General features: G+C 39.4%; 1 protein-coding gene across 2 annotated transcripts in view; it reads right to left on the bottom strand.

Moving 5' to 3' along the window:
- The window catches only part of LOC145984032 (cadherin-like and PC-esterase domain-containing protein 1), a 516,258-nt gene that overhangs the window by 316,176 nt on the left and 178,551 nt on the right, over positions 1 to 21,531 (bottom strand). For both annotated transcript variants that reach the window (XM_083117366.1, XM_083117365.1), the window contains one exon: positions 9,079 to 9,181. The gene's annotated coding sequence lies outside the window, so the exon portion shown is untranslated. The remainder of the gene's footprint in view (positions 1 to 9,078; positions 9,182 to 21,531) is intronic.

Here is a 21,531-nt window from a genome sequence, read left to right as displayed (position 1 = left end):
AGTGTGTCCAGGAAAGTCAAGGGAAGGATTTCTCTTTCGTACTTTTCTAACTTCATATTAATCGTAACCATGAGAACGAATAAGATGAAATAAATTAACGGTCACACACAATGAAATACACATTCCACAACCGGAATTCAAACCCGAACATTTGGAGGCGATATCGCTATACAACACTCAACGTGCGCGTCCATGGAAGTGATTAGGTCTCAGGCTCAGGTTTGATTCTCCGAGTAGACTGACGTTTAATGCTATTCCCGATCAACAAATATGTATTTAGAAAAAGAGTAGACAATTTTTACTCTCAAATGCAACAAAGTTATTTATTTATTTATTTATTTGCCATACAGAGGAAATTTATCTCCAGTACAATGTAAATGCAAATGACAGAATTGTATTTTCTTCATTTCTGGACATTTTACTCCTACTTTTGGCCAATCGCGACGACCATGATGACATGTTGAAAGGGCATCCTTAAAGAACAACCACCGATCACCGCCTTGGTGGATTGGTCATCATAACGTGCTAGTAAGCCAGAAGTCCCGGGTTCGAGCCTTGGCCAGCATAGATTTGTTTTTATTATTTTATTTTATTTATCTGATAGACATGTACTCAGTCAATCACTCAACCTCAACGATATGATGAATCCCAAGAGATACATCAGAAAAAGAGGCAAAATAACGAAAATAGAAACAAAAAATACCCAAGTTCAAGCCGTGACTCGAACCCGGGACGGGCTCCTCGACGGCGCAGTGGTAGCGTCGTCGCCTTGTAGTCAAGGGGTCCCGGGTTCGATACCCGGTGGACGCACATAGTGGTTCGGATCCCACTTTAAACCGTAGGTCCAGTCCCGATTAACCTTACTGTGCATAAAGTGGACTTAAAACACCAAATCAATCAATCAATCTAACCCAGGACGAGATGGAAAGTCTCATCGCGACAGAGGTGGCTTTAATTCACCCTCCAATTTTTACTTACAGTGAATTCTAAGGAATATTTCATGTGAACTGATTGTTCTTTCATTGAATTGTGTAATTCTTGAATACCCTAATAAAAATAGATTATAATTCAGAGAAAAGTTTCAAAATCTGAAGGAGTGAAATCAAGAACCACCTGAGTAAACAACAATGGTCACGCCTGAATCCAGCAACTCCCTTAAGAGTTCGCGAATTTAACCTCGTTGAAACCGTGTTACCACCACGACAAGGAAAAAGAAGGAAAGGGATTCGCCTTCCCTTTGAGCAGGAGATTGCGTTGACAATCGGTTTCCGCAGAAATCCATTAATTCTTTTCCCACGAAACGTTTGATCTCTTCTTTAGATCCGTATCTTCCTGAGCAGGACAAGTTACAAATGATTTTCGGATCCATGAGGACGAACTAGAACTGTCCATGCTTTAAGCGTAAAGTTTTCCTGACGTAGTTTCTTGGAATGTAATATTATAAGACACATAAATTACATAATGTGACCGAAGGAACCGAGTTCGAGTACTAGCATGTTTCTTTGACCCTGCCCCTTCCTCAATTATACCAGTCAACATTAACTCTTGTCTTTACGACCAACCAAAAAATATAAGAAAAGTGACTTGGAAATCGATGACAAGTCTGGGTAGTAAGTGGGATGCTTACAGAGGATGCTTAAATGATGTGATGGGCAGCATAGGTCTTCGATGAGGATCTACGAAAACGAGTTCCTGTATGACCACGCCTAGCCTAACCTGTCCTACTCAAAATGCATATGCGGGGTGGTTATCACATGTAAGTTCTTTGCGACTGTCCTTTCATTAATTGCATTATATCATAACTCATTCTCATCTTCGCGATTAGGCAAAGGTGACAGAAAGGCGAAGTAAAATATACCAAATCAATGAATGAACTAAATACAAATAAGCATACTTCATGAAGTACAGTACAGTTCATGTACAGTATAGACCATGGTTGAGTGTGAGTGTGTGTGTGTGTGTGTGTGCATATTATATATACACACACTGCTGGACAAAAAAAAACGGACACTTGCATTTTTTGTGATAACACATAAATTCTGATTCGAAGGCTAACTAAATATTGCAGAAAGTATTGGAAATAAGAAAATCTGAATATATTCAACAGAAAGCAAATTAAAATTTATTGTTAATTAGAACATAAACGAAAGTTACAGAAAACTACCAAAAAAATTAGAAAAAAATCTGAGAAATATATTATTTAATATTGTTAACTGGTACTGGTGGGGTATATAAGCTGTCTAGTAGCGGGTGTTACCTCCCCTGCCATCAATTACAGCTTATTACCGCCGTGCCATACTTCGAATAAGGTTGGCAATCACTTCTTGGTCCAATTGCTCCCATTCTTCTTGAATAGCACGTCTTAGCTCTTCAATTGTTTCTGGAACTATTGCGCGGTTTCTGATATGTCGTTTCAGTTGATCCCAGACGTGCTCCATCGGATTTAGGTCCGGACTTTGTGGTGGCCATTCTAATCGCGTAATCCCAACTTCGTTTAGGTACTCCGTGACAATATTCGCAATGTGAGGACGCGCATTTTCATGCATAAAAACAAAATCTGGGCCTATGAATGGTGCATATGGTACTACATGATCTGCCAAACATTCTGCAATATACCTGCGAGCTGTTATTGCCCCATTCTCTACAAGAACCAACTCTGTACGCCCTTGTAAAGAAATACCTCTTCAGACCATGACACCACGCTCATTAGGTCTTCTATACACATGTTCACGCCCGTCTGATGAACGTAGGTTGAATATTGACTCATCGGAGAATCAAACCTTTTCCCACTGCTCCACATTCCAATGTAAGTGTTGTGTAGCAAATTCCAGTCTTCACTTCCGGTGACGTGCTAACAACCTGGGACCTGTAGCCGGCCTCCGAGATGATAAACCACTTTCATTCAGTCTTCTACGAACTGTTCGTGAAGAAACCACAGCTCTATGAACATTTCTCAAACGCCGTGCCACAATATTTGAAGTCGTACAACGGTCTCTTAAGACTATGATACGCATGAAACGATCTTCCCTTGCTGTTGTGCATCGTTTCCGACCAGAACCCGGTCTTCTACCATAGGAACCAGTTGTATCATATCGTCTGAGAGCTTCATGGATAGTACTTCGTGCTATATTTAGCATCCTAGCAATATAGCGCACACTACGACCATCATCACGTAGAGCTACTGCTTTTACTACCTCTTCACGTCTCATTTTCAAGCTAGCAAACTTACAATACACTTGCAAGAAAAACACCAGCAATGACAATGTCAATAATATCTGTCACTATGATTACTATGAACCAAAATTCATGCCTCTCTAGGCATTAAACAAAATAACATCAACAGGAATTGAAAATCAATAAATTAAAACAAAATTGCATGAAATTAATTTTGAGTCTCCTAGGTGTTCCAAATAAGTAAATACGAGTAAATAAATATATAAATAAACGGAAAAAACTATGGAAAATGTTCAATAATGAATGTTCAATTGTTCAATACTTAACTGAGAGCGTAATTCATAAGTAATTGCAATTCAGATATCAAATATTAAGTTGTAAGTTGTTTTTTTTTTGTTCAGCAGTATATATATAGTCCTAAGTAATTGATGGGGTTCAACGTCAGCAGCCCAAGTTATAATTTAAATGTTAATATTTTTTTATTGATAAACACTTCTAAATTATAACCAATAAAAATTTATTTCTGAACATTTTGGATGTAAATATTGCCTTCATATACATCAATAATAATAACCATGACAATATTATTTTTACACTTAACTTTGCTAGAGCTAGGATTCTATTTAGAACCGCTGGAGTTTCCATACTCTGCCGCTCGGTCAAAAATGACCCGTATGTTTTTTAATGGTTTTAAATAGATTTTTGTTAAAATTGTTATTATTATTATCCACTAATATTGAAATATACACACTCTATATATATTTTATAATTGATGCACTAAATATTTGTTAAAATTTGTTTAGATTACATGGAAATTGTATATTCTCCATATGTGAATTATGCACATCATCACGCAATTTACAGCGAATAAGTTACATATAAAGATATAACATATACCTTCTTAAATAGGTTGTTTACTAGTCTGAAAAACCTGTAAAAGTTATCGAATTTACTTTTTCTGGAGAAATCAACGTTTTTGTTCGGTAAAAGTACATATTTGAACAAAAGAAATAAGATTGCAAGACATTTTAAGTTGGTTGAGGACAAATTAAAAGTATACTGAGTATTGTTGGTAGTTACTAGAGAAATTGTTTAATACATAATTTAGAAAAAGGGGTCATGTTTTGAACTCCTAATCATGTAGAAATCATATACAATAAGTGGCTGTTGGTTCCTTGTTTCAATTATTTTTTTAAAGGGGGTGTTTAATGTATTACAACTTTATGGATTTTTTGTACTGTAATCAATGAATTTATAGAAATATTAATTCTTTGATAACCATTAGACAATGCATTTCAAGTATTACATAGAAACTATTTCCTTCTACCTAACAGTCAGTTTCTCTTCACATTTATACCTTTACATGTGAAGTTGATATTCTAAAATTTTGTTAAGTGGGATTCTAATTGTGAAAGGTTTAGCTAAAATATAGTGAGCTTCTTCCAGATATGCTCAAGTACACTAATTGCCCATATGATTTGGTCTGGAAAATTTTGGTTCTTGGGCTGGAAAACATGGAAAAATCAGGAAATTTTGTTTGCCTTCACACAGCTGGTTGTAACAAAACAATGATTGTGATTATGAAGGGAGAAAAACATGTAAATATTAAAGATATTGGTAAAAACTACCCATCGCCGGTTGCAGAATAATCGTCAATTAGCTCGGTAACATATGTGAATTAATATTTGAATTTTTTGTAAATATCTACTATTTTATTCTTAAAAATAAAAGTCACAAAATCTCACGGGGACCTATTTAGAACTTTAGAGGAGAAAAAGGAAAGAAAACTGGAATAGGTCAATGATTTAATGTGTTATTAGCGTCTCTTTTCTTCCATATTTGGCTAATCGCGACGATGAGATGATATGATGAAAGGAATGAAGGGACACTCACGAGAACAACATATGACCCCTGGTGTCATAGCACGCTGTGTTAACACTCCGCTACGTAGGTCGGGTGGGGTATTTCAAAACCTGTCGGCGGTTCTAGTGTTAAAACACCTACCTGTGTGTGTGTCTGAGTGTGTGATATTAATATACTTTTCAAAAACTTTTGTACCAATGTAGTGTTTTGACCAATTTTGAAATGTTATTTGTTTGATTTCATAATTTGTGCAAAATGTTTACTAAACCAATTGGATGGGTTTGGCCCATTATACTTTCCCCTTATACAGTACCATATTACGCACCTGATATTCCGCAGGTGCCACAGCAGACATAGCTTCGGCAGACATAATCTCAGAAACGCCGCGCGGCAGAGCATACCTACATAAGTAGCCACCAGAATAAGGTGCCTTATTTTGGGAGCAGCCGGCAGGGCCTATCGGGGGACTTCAAACTTCCCGTGATCGATGGCCACATGCGGGCACTTACGGCAGCCACTTGAGAGCTAGCTACTCAGCCATGGTCAGGGAAGTGGAAGATGAAGGAAGTTCAGATTCCGAGCCCGCAGTAAACATATTTCTGTTCAGTGACGTAATCTCTAATGACGTTGGGCTGGCGACAGTCAGTCAGAGAGAGGGAAGCACGCGTGTTCTGATTCGACGCGCACGCGTCACTCAGCATCATTGTTCAAATTCTCCAATATAAACGTTTCTCTTGCCTCACAATCGACAGATTCATTGATTTTACTTCACTTTTCTGCCAATTTTGGCTAATCGCGAAGATGAGGATGCGTGATGATATGATGAAATTCATGGAGGAACACTCAAAAAATATACCCATGCTCTGGCCGGGATTCGAACACAGGACCCGTGGTGTCGTAGCGCGCTGTGCTCACCACTCTGCCACGGAGGTCGGATCGCAATAGACAGAAAGAGTGTATCACTCACAGAGGCATCTCTTTACAAAAGAGAGAAGCCGATAAGGAAAAGCAAATATTTATTTTTAAAATTACAGAAACTATTTCATTTGCGCTTAAGTGTAAAGTAGGAAATTCAGATGAACACAGAAATAAATTCTTTATAAAAAATATGTATGATTTATTTTTTGTTATTTTTCGTCGCATTTCTCACATCTTTGACTAATAGCGACGATGAGGATAAGTGACGATATGACGAAATTGATAAAGGGACACTCGCAAAGAACACCTATGCTCAGCCCGGGATTCGAGCCCGGGACACCTGCCGTATTGCGCGCTCTGATATCCACTCTGTCAGGAAGGTCGGCTTATAAATGATAAAGTATTTGAAATGTTGGCAAAAGGACTATTGTGGAACCACAGGGAAAAATACTTGCGCAGAACCGCACCGCGCTCGCGGGTGTGGGGGTGGTAGCGGGAGAAGCCGTCAGTGTTGCCAGACCTATTGATTGCCAGGTAGATTTCCTTAATACACCGTTGCTATGGAACCACGAAGGGCCTGCTAAAAACGCGTTTCCTGCTCATCTTACTTGGAGCACGTGGAACTCCACTCAGCCACGAAAAGTGCTGTTTGAAGTGTGAAATTATGCCAAACGCTACTCAATTGTGCTAGGACATAATAATAATAAATATTATTATTACTATTATTACATTACTATTTTTAGATGATTGTATCTTATCCCAAACCAAAATTATTTCTATTCTGGTTATTTTACATCGCTTTTGTGCCTCTACGGGCAAGTACGACGGCCGCCACTCGCTCCCCTTCCCAGAAAATAAATGTTAACCTAAAAGTATATATTATTTCAGACATATAAGTTGATTTCAGTCACTGTAATTTTCATCAATTATTAGAATGGGGATGCAGGAACGTGATAATTTCAAACTCAAGTGGTGTTTTTCGACGTGCACTATTACGGGGTAATATGCCTCGTTTACCCCTGGAAAAATACCTTGCTTGCCTCTCCCTGGAAAAAATCTGCGGACGTCCAAGATTAGGGGGCAATTGCCCCTCATTGCGCACGCCCATGCCTCTCTCCTCGAGAACGTTATTCATCCGCTACTATTAGATTATTTTTTTCGCAGATCTTCTGGTTTACCCAAGAAACAATCTCCCGATTTTTTCAAGTCTGACCTGGCAACAATGCACCGAAGCCCCGAGAATGGCAGGGAAGGGAACGCTTTTGACGGCAGGTTTTTTTTTTCCTTTTGGTCGATCTATAGTAATAGTTACTTAGGTGTAAAATATACGTATAATCATAGTATTTCCATGGTATAATATTTTGAAAAGTAGCAGCTCAGTTACTTTCTTTCCACTAAAGGTCTCATGAAGATTTAATTCACAACGTCGATATGAACTTTTATTCAACACTTAAAAATTAACAGCATTACCATTACAGTTACTCAAAATGTAACTGAATTAAAAAAAAGTAACTCTCCGCTGTAACGGTTTCTTGAGTAGCATTTTACTATCAAGACTGAGGTATGCTAACTTCAAGAAATGTTGCGTAATCTCATCTTAATTTTCACTCTAAACCTATCTATTTCAGAGATGAATTTGAAAAGGGCAACAGTTTCTCAAAACAAATGTTTAAAGTTCATTTCATGCATAGATAGGGTAATCGATACTGGAATTCGATTTGTTTTACATAAAAATCCGATTTGAATTACATATTTGTGTAATATACCTCCACTGAGGATTGAACCCAGGTCCTCTTGATTACCATACAACGGGTTACCACAACGCCATCGGGGAAGCCTCTCTGGATACGTACACAATGTGGGGATATAGATATCAATAACCGTGTTGCAGCAATGTGGTAAGAACCCAAAAGAAATACATTTCACTACAGATAAGAAAAAATAAAAATTGTACAAAATTTTCCATTTTCAATTAAATTCAACTAATTGCAACATTTATCACTATCATCAAAGAGCAAGCAAACATGGATCACTTTTTATTCTACAAGATTAACCCCACTCAAAATTGTAACTGTAATCCAATTTGTATATCGTATGAGTTACAACGTGTAAACTCAGTATATGTGACCAGAAGACATGTTAAATCCTCCTTGCCAGCACACACGGCGGCCCTCTTTCTTCGACTGGGCAGAAAAAATAAGCTCGACCCTTGAAAGCACCACACAACGAGATTAAGAGGTCTGCTCTTCGCTACGCTGCAGCCTCCAAACTTGATAACATCAATCTACCAGACCTTCTTTGTATCTTTAGAAGAAAAAAAGCAGAAAGGAAGATTCGAGAAGTCTTTATTTAGCGACCTCCAATCAGCGGTAGCTAATACTGAGACTGCGACAATTGTGATTTACGTCTTTTATTACTGAAACGGTACCAGGGTTAGAGTGGACGCACCTCAGAAACTCTCGATATATCGACAGATACTGCACCACTTCACTTGTAGAACTCCGTGTGCGTGCTTAATATCAAGATCCTATACGTAGGATAATCCCAATTCATTGAAAATATTAATTTGCTCTCCGAGTTTCGCTTCTTGATTAACGTCACTCACTTTGTCATTTTGTCCAACCTCTCATTTATTTTATTGAACATAATCCTGTTATTTTAAAAAATAATTGTTCTTTCTCTTTTATTTTTACAATTGCTATCACAGGTTTTCAACATTCAGCCACTAAATCATATGTATATTCAGTTGTTTACCTGCAGACTTAAGTTGTAATTACAGCAATTTTATGGTTATTTTGCTTTTAACTAAATGGGTTTTCTGTGCGTATATTTTTTACCATTAATTAACATCTCCGTTATATCAGTTGGACGAAACGGGGAGAAAACACTTATTCCACAAAACAGTGTTTTTCTCCGATTTTTTTTTAATGTGAAAATTTGAAATGTAGCACATAATAGCAAAAGGTGTAGGTTTGCGAAGGTAATAAATTTACGGAATTTTGACATTTCTTGAAATTTGAAAATAGTCAGCATACCTGTTTTGTCCAACTTTCGTCCATAATCACGTTTATAATCACGTGTAAACCGTTGAATCTTAGATTCGTTACAAGAAACGAAACTTACCTCTCAGCCAATTTCTGTATTTCAATCAGAAGATCGAAAATTCCGAGTTACAGTTCATTATTCGTTGTGGGATTCTCGTCTGGCATGGCGGGAATGGAATTCACTGAAAAATGGAAAATAATAATGTTAGTTTAAGGAATCCTTTTAAATTTTAAAGTATTTTACACAGACGATTGACCTTAGCTTTCAATTATTGATTGAGTTGGTGTTTTTAGTTCACTTTATACACAGTAAGACTAATAGGGACTGGACCTACAGTTTAAAGTGGGATTCGAACCTCTATGTGCCTCCACCGGGTAACCTTTCAATTATTGTCCAAAACAATACTCTAATAAAAATAGAACACTAATCTGAAATATATGTTTTCTCAAGACCTTATGCTCGTGATATGATCTCGAAGGTGTTTGAGTGTGTGTGTGTGTGTGTGTATATATATATATATATATATATATATATATATATATATATATATACAGGGTGTTTCTAAAGGTCGTTTACAACGCTTGGGAGGTGATTCCTCACACGAAAACAAGCAAAAAGTCTAAGTTCCATTTTTACGACTGAGGCTTCGTTTCCGAGATAGGAGCCTTGCAAAAGGTGACAAAGTAAACGTCACACCTGACTGGGACGAATACTATAACAGATAGAGAGGCGGTTCCAAGGGAATCATAAAGGAATCGTATGTGCTCAGTCCGGAAGTCACTATGAAAAGTTCACTGCACGCATGCGCAATGCAGTCCTCAAAGGAATTGGGGATTTCCAGCAAGAACAATGCATGGAAAAGGTATGTAACGCAGCAAGAAGGACCGTGACAATGAGAAATGCGTTAAAGACAACACATCCCGACCTCAAACATGAAAACATGAGCACCGAACACAAAATCCGAAAAGTTGAGCACGGTTGCATACCCCAGTTACACGCGAGGAATGAACGAATCATGTCATGTGGCATACGAGAGACACATTACTCCACCAGGAGGAGGGAAAGAAAAACACAATATCAGATGATTGCGACAACGTGTATTTTTACACGCGACAACTACGTAATATCCCCCCCCCCCACACACACAACAAACAACAAATGCTACAATATCTTACGCACAGACAGTCCGTGTCACTGTACACCAACTGAAGATGTCACTTTCACCACACAAAGAGGGGGGGGGGCAATACCAAGAGTGTTCTCACTGGTATTTGCCGAGGGCAATAATCACAGACGGTTTTCAAAATGTCTGCCGTTTACTTCTACGCAGATATGACAGCGACGAATCAAGGATTGTCGAGTACGAGCAAACAAGCCAGGTGTATCTGCTACCGTCGCGGCGGCGACGTTGATGCGAGCAACGAGGTCCTCAGCTGATGTGACAGGTGTGTCCTATACGAGGGTTTTCATTTCTCCCCAGAAGAAAAAATCGAGAGGGTTGAGATCTGGCGACCTCGGTGGCCAAGGCACAGGCTCATCCCTACCAATGAACCTATTGCGAAACACGTCATGCAGGAAATGTCGTACATTACAATCGAAATGAGCTGGTGCACCATCGTGTTGGTACCACATTTCTTGCCGCAGTGCCAAAGGTACGGTCTCCAACAGTTCAGGCAGAACCTCACTAAGAAATGCATGATACGTGCGACCATTCAGGCGAACAGGGAGAATGTATGGTCCAATTAAATGATCATGTACTATCCCGCACCACACTTTCACTGAAAACCTGTGCTGGTGATGGGCCACAAAAAGTGCATGTGGGTTGTCAAAGTCCCAGACATGACTGTTTCTACTATCGAAGACATCCATCCTGGTGAAAATGGCTTCATCTGTCCACAATACGTTTGCCTCGAAGTGAGGGTTTGTGTCCAGCTGATGCAACAACCATTGGCAAAACTCCATACGAGAGCGAAAGTCACGAGGTAACAGTTCTTGTACTTTCTGCAGTTTAAAAGGGTGCATTCCTTCCTCTGACAACACTCGCCAAACATACACATGAGACGTGTTTCGTGCCCGAGCGAGCACTCGCGTACTGGTGCCAGGATGTTCTGCGACCGCTGTTAACATATCTTCTGCAAACTGATGTGTACGTACACTTCGGGGTCTTCCAACTTCTTGCCGCGGTGGTAACACTGACCCTGTTTCACGCAGTCGACTGCCCACTACCTGAAAGAAGGTGTGAGACGGTAAACGTCTATGTGGAAAGCGTTCTCCATCAAGACGCCTTGCCTCACGGCTATTACCACGTGCCTCCCCATACATGAGATGCATGTCTGCTAGCTGCTGGGTCGTATACGCAGCCATCTGTGTAATAGGGAGCTGGAACTGCAAAGTATTGTTTTTGTTTAACACTGGCACACTACACAAATTGGCCGTATCACCGTACGAACACCACAGACCAATTGTGAACCAACCCTTCGAGCTCCTCTCGCGGGAACAGCAGTGATGAAGGTCAAACGTAGACTACGAGAGCCAGACTTGCCTGTGCAGCGCTTCCAACACTGGTCTCTCTTATGTCACAATGATCGCGTGCGAACACTTTTGGTATTGCTCCCACCCCCTTTGTGTGGTGAAAGTGACATCTTCAGTTGGTGTACAGTGACACACACTGTCTGTGCATAAGACATTGTAGCATTTGTTGTTTGTTGTGTGTGTGTGGGGGGGGATATTACGTAGTTGTCGCGTGTAAAAATACACGTTGTCGCAATCATCTGATATTGTGTTTTTCTTTCCCTCCTCCTGGTGGAGTAATGTGTCTCTCGTATGCCACATGACATGATTCGTTCATTCCTCGCGTGTAACTGGGGTATGCAACCGTGCTCAACTTTTCGGATTTTGTGTTCGGTGCTCATGTTTTCATGTTTGAGGTCGGGATGTGTTGTCTTTAACGCATTTCTCATTGTCACGGTCCTTCTTGCTGCGTTACATACCTTTTCCATGCATTGTTCTTGCTGGAAATCCCCAATTCCTTTGAGGACTCCATTGCGCATGCGTGCAGTGAACTTTTCATAGTGACTTCCGGACTGAGCACATACGATTCCTTTATGATTCCCTTGGAACCGCCTCTCTATCTGGTATATTATTCGTCCCAGTCAGGTGTGACGTTCACTTTGTCACCTTTTGCGAGGCTCCTATCTCGGAAACGAAGCCTCAGTCGTAAAAATGGAACTTAGACTTTTTGCTTGTTTTCGTGTGAGGAATCACCTCCCAAGCGTTGTAAACGACCTTTAGAAACACCCTGTATATATAAACACACACACACACACACACATACATTACTGACGATTACCTTAGGCCTCCTCGATGGCGTAGTGGTAATGTAATCAAGGGGTCCCAGCTTCGATACCTGGTGGAGGAACAAGTGGTTCGGATCCCACATTAAACTGTAGGTCCAGTCTCGATAAGCGTTACTGTGCATGTATCTGACAAGAACATATAGAATCATCCTGCACACAAAAAAACAAAAACGAGTAGACTGCGAAAGAAGTGTGCTTAGTATGCGCCAGTCACTTCTGGCTTGTCGTAATTCCAGGCATGACAGCAAAAATCAAACACGCTTAATCCTGCCTGGCCTAACAAGCCGTTATTTCTGGCTTCAATCATTCACACACGTTTAACAGCACCACAGGAACGTTTTTCATTGGTGGGGGTGGGGGGCACAAATTCGACCTCCACATGTAATTAATTTTAAGTCGTATATTTTTGCTTGATGTTTCTGCATATGCAATAAATGTGTTGTGAAGAATGTCAGAATGTTATATGAAAGATCTTTCTTTTTCTAAGTATCTATTGCTACCCACCTCTCCCATTCATACAGGGTGGACCATTTAAGATAACTCGAAATATCTTACAAATGAAGCGTTTTGGAAAAAAATGTTTCAAATTAAATGCAATTAACTTTTTAAGGGGGGGAAAGAGAATGTCATTATGTATGTTTCAGTATGCGTCCATTTTGAAGGTCATTTGAAGGTCACTCGCATTTCTTAAATGGAAACCTAATATTTTTGTTTAATATTTTTATTCCTTTTACAAAAATAAACAACTTTTGTAGAAACCATTTTCCATGTAGTAGAATATGTTTCTTTTAAATTATTTTGAAAAGTAGGATAATGTTTGAAATAAATATAAACCTTTGTTATGAGCTATTCAAAATAACTTCTTTCAATAGCAGCACTTTGCGTCTGCCAATTGCTTGAGGGGGTACAACTTGAATACACGTATGTAGGGGGTACTGTAAGCACCTCCCTCCGTCGTTCCTGCGCTACTGACGGTCAGTTTCGACTTATAGATCAACCGATAAGCCTGGTATAACCGTACGTGGCGTGGCGACTTTTATTCACGTACACACAAACACACCCCAATAACATTTTTTTCAAGGATCAATTATGAAAAGAGTGTATCTTTATCGCTCCTTATTTAAATTTTCTAGTCGCACTACGGAAGTTATTTATCTGCATTTTATGCATGGAGTAGTAATTTTACAAAGTACTAATATCATAGTTACTGCAGGAAATAAACAGAAAGCAAACCGTATAACGTGTTCAGTTTGTTTTCACTGAATCTATGTCAAAATACATGTCCTATCGTACATCTGCCCTGTAGATCGCTTCGTCCTGTGTGTTTTTGACAACCCTTTGCTGTCGCTTGTAGGCGGCGCGCTTTGGTGTTTTTGATCCAGATATCCAGAAGGGATGTATATCACATTATATACATGCACCCCACCCCCATCTGCAATTTGTTGTTGTTGTTCTTTTTTTTTCAGGGTGAACGCTTCACAAACTTCTAATATAAAATGTGTAGGTCAAGCATTGATCGGTTCTCGAAAACACATACTATAATAGTTTATTAACAAAACAAAGAGTAGTAGGCAACAAAAGAATGTGACTTCGCTTTTCGGCCACTTTTGGCTAATAACGAAGATGAGGATGAATGGTGATAAGATGAATTGATGAAATGACAATAACAAACTCACATGGGCAGAACACAACAAATCCCACACTGGATTATACCGCCAGAACCTCGTTGGCCTGCAACATAGCAATTACCGGGTAAGTGTGTTGAATTGGCAATAGTTTTGTGTTAAATTTCCAACTAATGATGATTATAAGTTTAAATGTGGTGTACAGTCTTAGAAAAAAATACCTGGGCCACGGGACGTAGAATTTCGTAACGTCTTAAAGCCTGTTGTTTATGCAACCCAAATAACAAAATATTCGCTTAAGTTTGCCTGGTGATTCTGAGTTCTCGGTAAGGATTGAGCTTTGATAGCATGAGTCACATGACTCGTGCCCCAGCCACAACAAACAGCTGGGTGCTACGATGCCTCCAGAAGAAAATTTCAGGAACTGGTTTCTTGACAAGAGCTACTCGTAAGGAAATACTATTCTTTCAAGTGATATTAGAATCATTGTCAAGAAGGTTCGCTGAAATGATTGTTCTCATCACAGACCACATGCCACACGTTAATTGTTTAAGTCCAATTCATGCACTGGACCTACAGATTAAAATGGGATCCGAACCAAATGCCTCTCTATTTGGTATTGAATTCGGAAGCCTTTCATTACATGGCGAAGACGTTACCACTACGACATCAGAGAGGCAATGGAACCCCTTGAGAAAGAGATAAGCGAAAATTGCTACGTGACAAACCATATTTGCCCGTAAATTTTAAAAATAAGACAATATTTTGTACTGACAGTTTCGAACCGTGGGAGAGGCATATATTTTTTTGTACCATCGTCCATTTCACGAGTTTATAATTCTTCCTCACCGAGACGATTAACGCGAGTGGTAGAAGAAAAGCGAAGTAAAATAACTGAAACAGAAATAAAAGGAAAAAGCGAAATAAATTTTATTCATAATATTCTGCAGTCACTTGAGTTGTATTCACGGGATGCTATCTTTAAAGAAAGCCGTGGTCTCTTCCTTGTCTTTTTCGCTTCCTTTGTGCTCTTGCTTCCCCCGTCACGATTGGTCTAAAACTAATTAATGCGACGTTAATTAAACAATCCAAACAACGAAACAATGCACAATCAACTGCACAAAACAACATTCCAAATGTTTTCGAATCGGAAAACAATTGAGATGCTGTAAAATGACTTAAGATGCAGTAATAAAGTGGGAATTCGGTACCGTATAGAATTAAATCGGTAGAGATGTCCGATTTGATTGGATGTTTGTTATTTAGATTTGCTATTCTTTCACTTTTGGCAAATAGCGACGATGAAGATGAGTGATGCTATGATGAAATTGATGAAGGGACACTTACCAAGGACACCCACGCCCAAGTCGAGATTCTAACCAGGAACCCATGGCATCGTAGCGCGCTGTGCTAACCACTCCTCCATGGAGTGGACATTATACCATATTTTGTGTGCTCAATTGGGATCAATCAATGGAATGAATAGGCATATTATATGATTAATACATTCATATCATAATACCACGTCATATTATTCGGCACGAAGTAACATCAGAGACATTCAATCTTGCATTTTTGCCTTTCAACTAATTCTTTGAATTCAGGTTAATCACAACAATAAGATAAATTATGAAGCAAATGATAGTGATTGTGGGATATTATTACGAATTACCTGACAGAAACAACATTAAGCAGGTTCGGTGGTCAAGCTCATTAAGTGATTGACATTCGATATCGTCGCCAAAGTTTCTGGGTTTGAGTACCGTCCTTGTCGGGGGTGTTTGACTATTTCGTCATCCATTTCATGTAATGGTCACTCGTCCTTATCGTCGCGATCATCGAACAGGAAATAAAAATTATAAAAATAAATACGATGGTTGTTGAGTTGGTGTTTTTTAAGTCCACTTTATTCACAGTAAGGCTAATCGGGACTGGACCTACAGTTTCAAGTGGGATCCGAACCACTTGTGCCTCCACCAGGTATCGAACACGGGACCCCTTGATTACAAGGCGACGACGCTACCACTGCGCCATCGGGGAGGCCCTAATAAATACGATGGAAGAGTACTTATTTCATCTCTCACGAAATCTCCTACAAAACCGGAATATATAAAATACATGTATATTCATTCACATACATTTTCGATTTCTTTATTTAACTAATCGAGACCGAGAACGGGAGAGCAATTTTCAATTCGACAAACCGAGAGACGGTGACACTATCAAGTCTCGTATCTTCTTGGCACCTCCGTAATCGAGTTGTTCTGTTTGTCATTGGCTTTGTATTGGCAATTATTGTCATTATTCTTCCCCTGCAGGTGAACCATAACGATGAATTATGATGAAATGAAGCAGATAAAAGGGCAAGAACAAGAAAGTGATGCATGTTCGGGACTCCAACCCAGAACCTTATGTAACGAGATTTGAAATTCTGGAGAAGGCGTCCGTGTTTCGCTTGGTTTTCTCTTTCCTCTACTTCTCTTATATTATCATACATGTATAATAAAAATGGATCTGATACGATATGTTGCGATTCATAATTGTGCTGGTTAGATGCTACAGATGTGAACTCCAACCTGCAATATATTATTCCCTTGTGTTTCGTATCTGGTTGAACATGAAATTTTCTTACACTGTGACAATTTCTTTTAGTTTTGGTTTGGTTCACAGATATGCTAATCTGGACTCGACCTTCAGTTTAAAGTGGGATACTAACCACTATGTGCATCCACCGTGTATCAAACCCGAGATCCACTGATTACAAGGCGACGACGTTATCACTACGCCATCGAGGAGGCCCCATGACAAAATGTTATTCGATCTCTACCATAATTTATTTCAGGATTTACATTTTTGTTTTCTTCTTTTTTCCTTTTGTTAACTACTCTTATACAACTCTTTTTGCGTCTTCGAATTTCTTCTTGTTTCAGGAAAAAATAATACATGCAGGCTGTATAAAAATCCCCCGTTCAAATAGATAAAACGTTCACTCTCGAGAACTAATTTACATGTTTATTACTAACGTAACCATTAGGAAACTATTGAAATGTTAACTGATATAACTCCAGATGAAACAATACTTACAGCCACTAACGAAATATCTATTCTCGTGTAGCCTCACAGACAACAAGTATCTGGTGAGTCATTCGCTATTGCTGACTACGGGCGAAGGTCACTGAACCAAAGGGTGGTGGCAAGCAAGCAGGCGTCTGCTCTACCAAAGACGAGGTCACGTGTTCCTGTTATCAATGGCGTACGAAATAAGGAGGAACAGCTATCTGACGTATGTTTTGGTCCCGTCATTGCACGTAGAACACTTTATCGTCGTGGCCTTGAAGTTCCCTCAGGGCACTAGTACGTAAAGGCTTCTCAGCTAGAAGGATATCTTCTCCATTGAGTGGAGGAAAAGTGCGTGCGTATAGAGGTCCTTCAACTTTCGTATTCTTTTTCATTTCAGAACCCGTGCTGTATCGTCGACTTAATTCAATCTATCCGATGTAGGTTTTAGGTTCTGTTTCTGTTCGGTTATTTCACGTTGTCTTCCTGCTTATGTTATTCGCGACGAAGGTTCTGGATTCGATAATTTGAACAATAACGGGATTGTGTTGGTTGCTTGATTTGGTGTCTTAAGTCCACTTTATGTCCTGTTAGGCCTATATGAATGGACCTATATTTTAAAGGGGGATCCGAACCACTATGTTCCTCCACCGAGTATCGAACCCGAGATCCCTTAATTACAAGGCGCCCACGATCCCACTGCGCCATCGGGGATTGTGTTCGAAACGAATGAATCAAATTTGAGTGAGTGAATATGCAACCATTGGAAGACTATTGAAAGAAAAGCTATGGGAACCTGCCAGTTTTTCTACTGCAGACAGGAAACCATAAACATTGAAGATAAGCTTATATTTTATGAAACCTGACGCTATGTGCTCGAATACTGGCTAAATATAATCCATAGAGGCATAGCAACGTTAAACAACCTCTTATATGATACATATAGGTTTAAAAAGGTCGAAATACAAAGATTGTGTGCGCCTCACTGATGGCGTAGTGGTAAGGCCTTGTAATCAAAGGGTCTGGGTTACGATACCAGGTGATCGCACATAGTGGTTCGGATCCCACTTTACACTGTATGCACTTCAGATTAGTCTATCTGTGCCGGTGACTCAGTCGGTAACGCATCTGACTACCATGCTATAGGCCCCGGGTTCGATTCCCGGCCGGTTCAAGCCCGGGAACTTTTCTAACGTTGGAAGCGGCCCCAGCGCCCACCCAGCGTCGAATGACATGGGTACCTGGGGGAAACCCTGGGGGTAAAGGCGGTCAGGGGCGTGACGCTGATCACATCACCCCCACTCACGAACGAATCAAGAAAGTGTGGGGCGGCGTGATGCTGATCACATCACCCGCACTCACGAACGAATCAAGAAAGTGTGGGGCGTTACCCCCACACCCCCTATACGCCTTCATGGCGTAGCGCCAAGCACAGGTGAGAACTTTACCTTTTTTTTTTTGCATACAGTGGACTTACAACAAAATTTAAACTTGCGATAAAGATTATGATAAGGTATTAAAGAATTGGGTCTAACACATTTTTTATTGTTTACCAATGACATTGTTAACTAATATTCTTAATTTCAGTTTCAAGATGAAATCGGCTACGAAATAAAAGGAGTGGGTTCATATTTCTGTTACGAAATTCCACTTTTGTAGTAGACCTGTGCCACACTAAGTTGTGACAATAAACAAATCTGAGACACTTTCAAAGTATTAAATTGCTATCTACGTATTTGGGAAAAATCTTTCAATATAATACTTTTTTTGGACGCGTCAAATCATAGTATTTAATTCCTGTTTTAGCAGCTTTAAGAAACCTGATTTGGGGGGGGTTACAAATGCCCTTTCTGCTCCCGTCAAGTTACGCCTATGACAAACAGGAATTCAAAGTAAAAGACTGTCCCGACTAAATCGGGAGACACGTCTGATAGATTTACAATTGGGAAAATCATAATTAAGTGTGTTTGTTGAAAACAACCTATTTTCATATATTGCATGCAGCTCTACTTTTTCTGCAATGTGGATCAAGAACTGGGGACGTGGAGAAGCACAACACTCCACGTAACCAATAGTCACGTGACCCTCTTTGCTTTCCTGTCATGTTGACCTAATCGTGGAACACATTTCTCGGTGTTAAGACAGGCAAAGTCACCCGATCATCGAAGGGTGCAATATGTGTTGCCTACCCTCCTGCATTACTTGCTCCTATTAAAGCCTTATGGGGAAGAACTTTTTTCCATGACTGTACTTACATCTCACCATAATCGAGTATTTTATCGTATAGATGATTTGGTGACGATGTAGAATAAACTTCTATTGAAGCTGGATGCTGTGATGTATACTACGTTTACACAATGATAGTCTACATCTACATATACAGGCTATGTAATACACAAGGACAATATACAGTAAAGCGAAGGGGCTTTGAGAGTCACTTGGAGGTAATAACTCAGAGCAGTTCATAGGCAACTCGCTTTTATTTTAATCAACATGGCATCCAGCGTAGCTTTAAGAGCAGGCTTTTTACGTGGACTAGAAGTATCTTGCATTTCGAATAACTCTCACTTTTTGAATCTAGAGTATTGGGCTGATTTTTCCTTTGGCGCTGTGGAAAACCTATGTTTTGGAAAATCTTAATTCAAGTTGTATGTGTAAGTAGTTGATTGATGAATGTCAAAATCACATTGGATTCATTAGCATTTAGGCAATTTCGTCAGCCATTTTATACGGGAATAAGCTTCTTTCCAAAGCGAAACACTAAAGCGTCTGAAAATTTAACATTCCATCCCTATAATAAAATACGAATCTGTACTTAATACCAACTACGATAAAACAGGGGTGGGTCAATTCTCCATGTTAAAAGCACACACAAACAGATGATTATAATGACTATGGTCTCAAATGTGAGAGCTTGTGTGTTGCGAGAAAGGACAGTTGAGAAAAACCCTGCCGTAAAACAAACCCAAAAATCCGCGATTGCGTGGTTTTAACCATCAAACTATCCAATAGATTTCATTCCAGAAAAGGGTTATGTAACTGACCCTACATGCAAAAAGAAAAAAATCTAGTCAATATACACAATACTTCGCTTCTCTTGCAAATAATTCGGACCTCTTGAAAGACTCTCACCCTTCTTAAAATAAGCCCCTCCATGGATGCCAATGAATCTAAAATCCAAAGTTTTATGTGCAAATCAAGCAATGTTTCATTAAAAAATGGAGACATCTCTAATAGGTTCTTGATTGTTAGTCGTTCAGTTGTCCTTTTATACATGTTTCTAACGTCTCTATGTTATTCATTATTACAAAACGTTCTGCCTCTTAACATTATTTTGGCCTTATTCACTATTATTTACTTCATACTATTCACTCAAAGATTGTTGCCAATGTATTCATTGGATGTACATTTGCAGGCGTAAACTTCCTGTCATCGATGAGAGTAGTGTAAAAGGCCATATTATAAACCCGAGAAAGTATGAGCCCCCCTCAGGCAGTTTGGCTACACTTAAAACTTGCTCAAGATGTGCATATGAGGTTATTGCTCAAGTGTGGTACTCTGTCTAATCCAAGATTTTTGTAAAAATGCCCTCGGGAATTTCCCGGGAAAGTATGAGCCCCCTCAGATTGATTTGCCTACACTTACAAAAGCTACATCAGTAGTGGTATTTGTGGTGGGATAAACCCGAGAAAGTACGAGCCCCCCTCAAGCAGATTTGCTACACTTAAAACTTGCTCAACATGCCCATATGAGCTTTTTGCTCAAGTATGGAGCTCTTATAATTCAAGATTTTTGTAAAAAATGCCCTCGGGAATTTTTCAGAAAGTACGAACCCCCCTCCAGCAGATTTGCTATACTTAAAACTTGCTCAACATGTCCATATAAGTTTTTTGTTCAAGTGTAGTACCTGCCTAACCCAAGAATTTTATAATTCGGAAAATATCAAACCCCCCCTCAAGCAGATTTACAAAAATTGCATCAGTTTGTCTATAAACTTGTATCCATACCTACCTATACATATTTACTTCAGGTTTAAGTTTAATTGGATACTATTCAATTTGCTTATCTAATATTAAAACAATGCAATATGCAGAGCCTACCTCTAGAATTGCTTCGTGTTTGCATGTTTCTTCTCTGTGTCAGTGTGTGGAATTCCCGAGACGGTAGTATTGATTTTTGCCTTGCCCTCAGCGCCAGTATTTACAGAAATTCCCGAGTATTGCATCATTTAGTATTGTGAGACTGACTGAGGAGAACAGATGTGTTGATACAGTGCTTCTCATACTTACTGGTTTAAATTCATATTGAACAATATAAAATCTGATATTTGTTGTAATCCACTCATATTTAGAGTCAAGCTTATATTTGTCCCAGCCTGTTATACATAACAAGGTTATTGCCATTCAAGATATGCATGTTCGTGCAGGCATTTGCGCTGGGTCAGTGTGAATGATTTTCCACTTGTGGGCTATTGGCTTTACAACCTGTCATAA

The sequence above is a fragment of the Lepisma saccharinum genome, chromosome 2 (assembly GCF_977018435.1).
Source record: "Lepisma saccharinum chromosome 2, izLepSacc3.1, whole genome shotgun sequence".
Classification (NCBI taxonomy): Eukaryota; Metazoa; Arthropoda; class Insecta; order Zygentoma; family Lepismatidae; genus Lepisma; species Lepisma saccharinum.
This window is presented reverse-complemented; position numbering and strand designations above follow the sequence as displayed.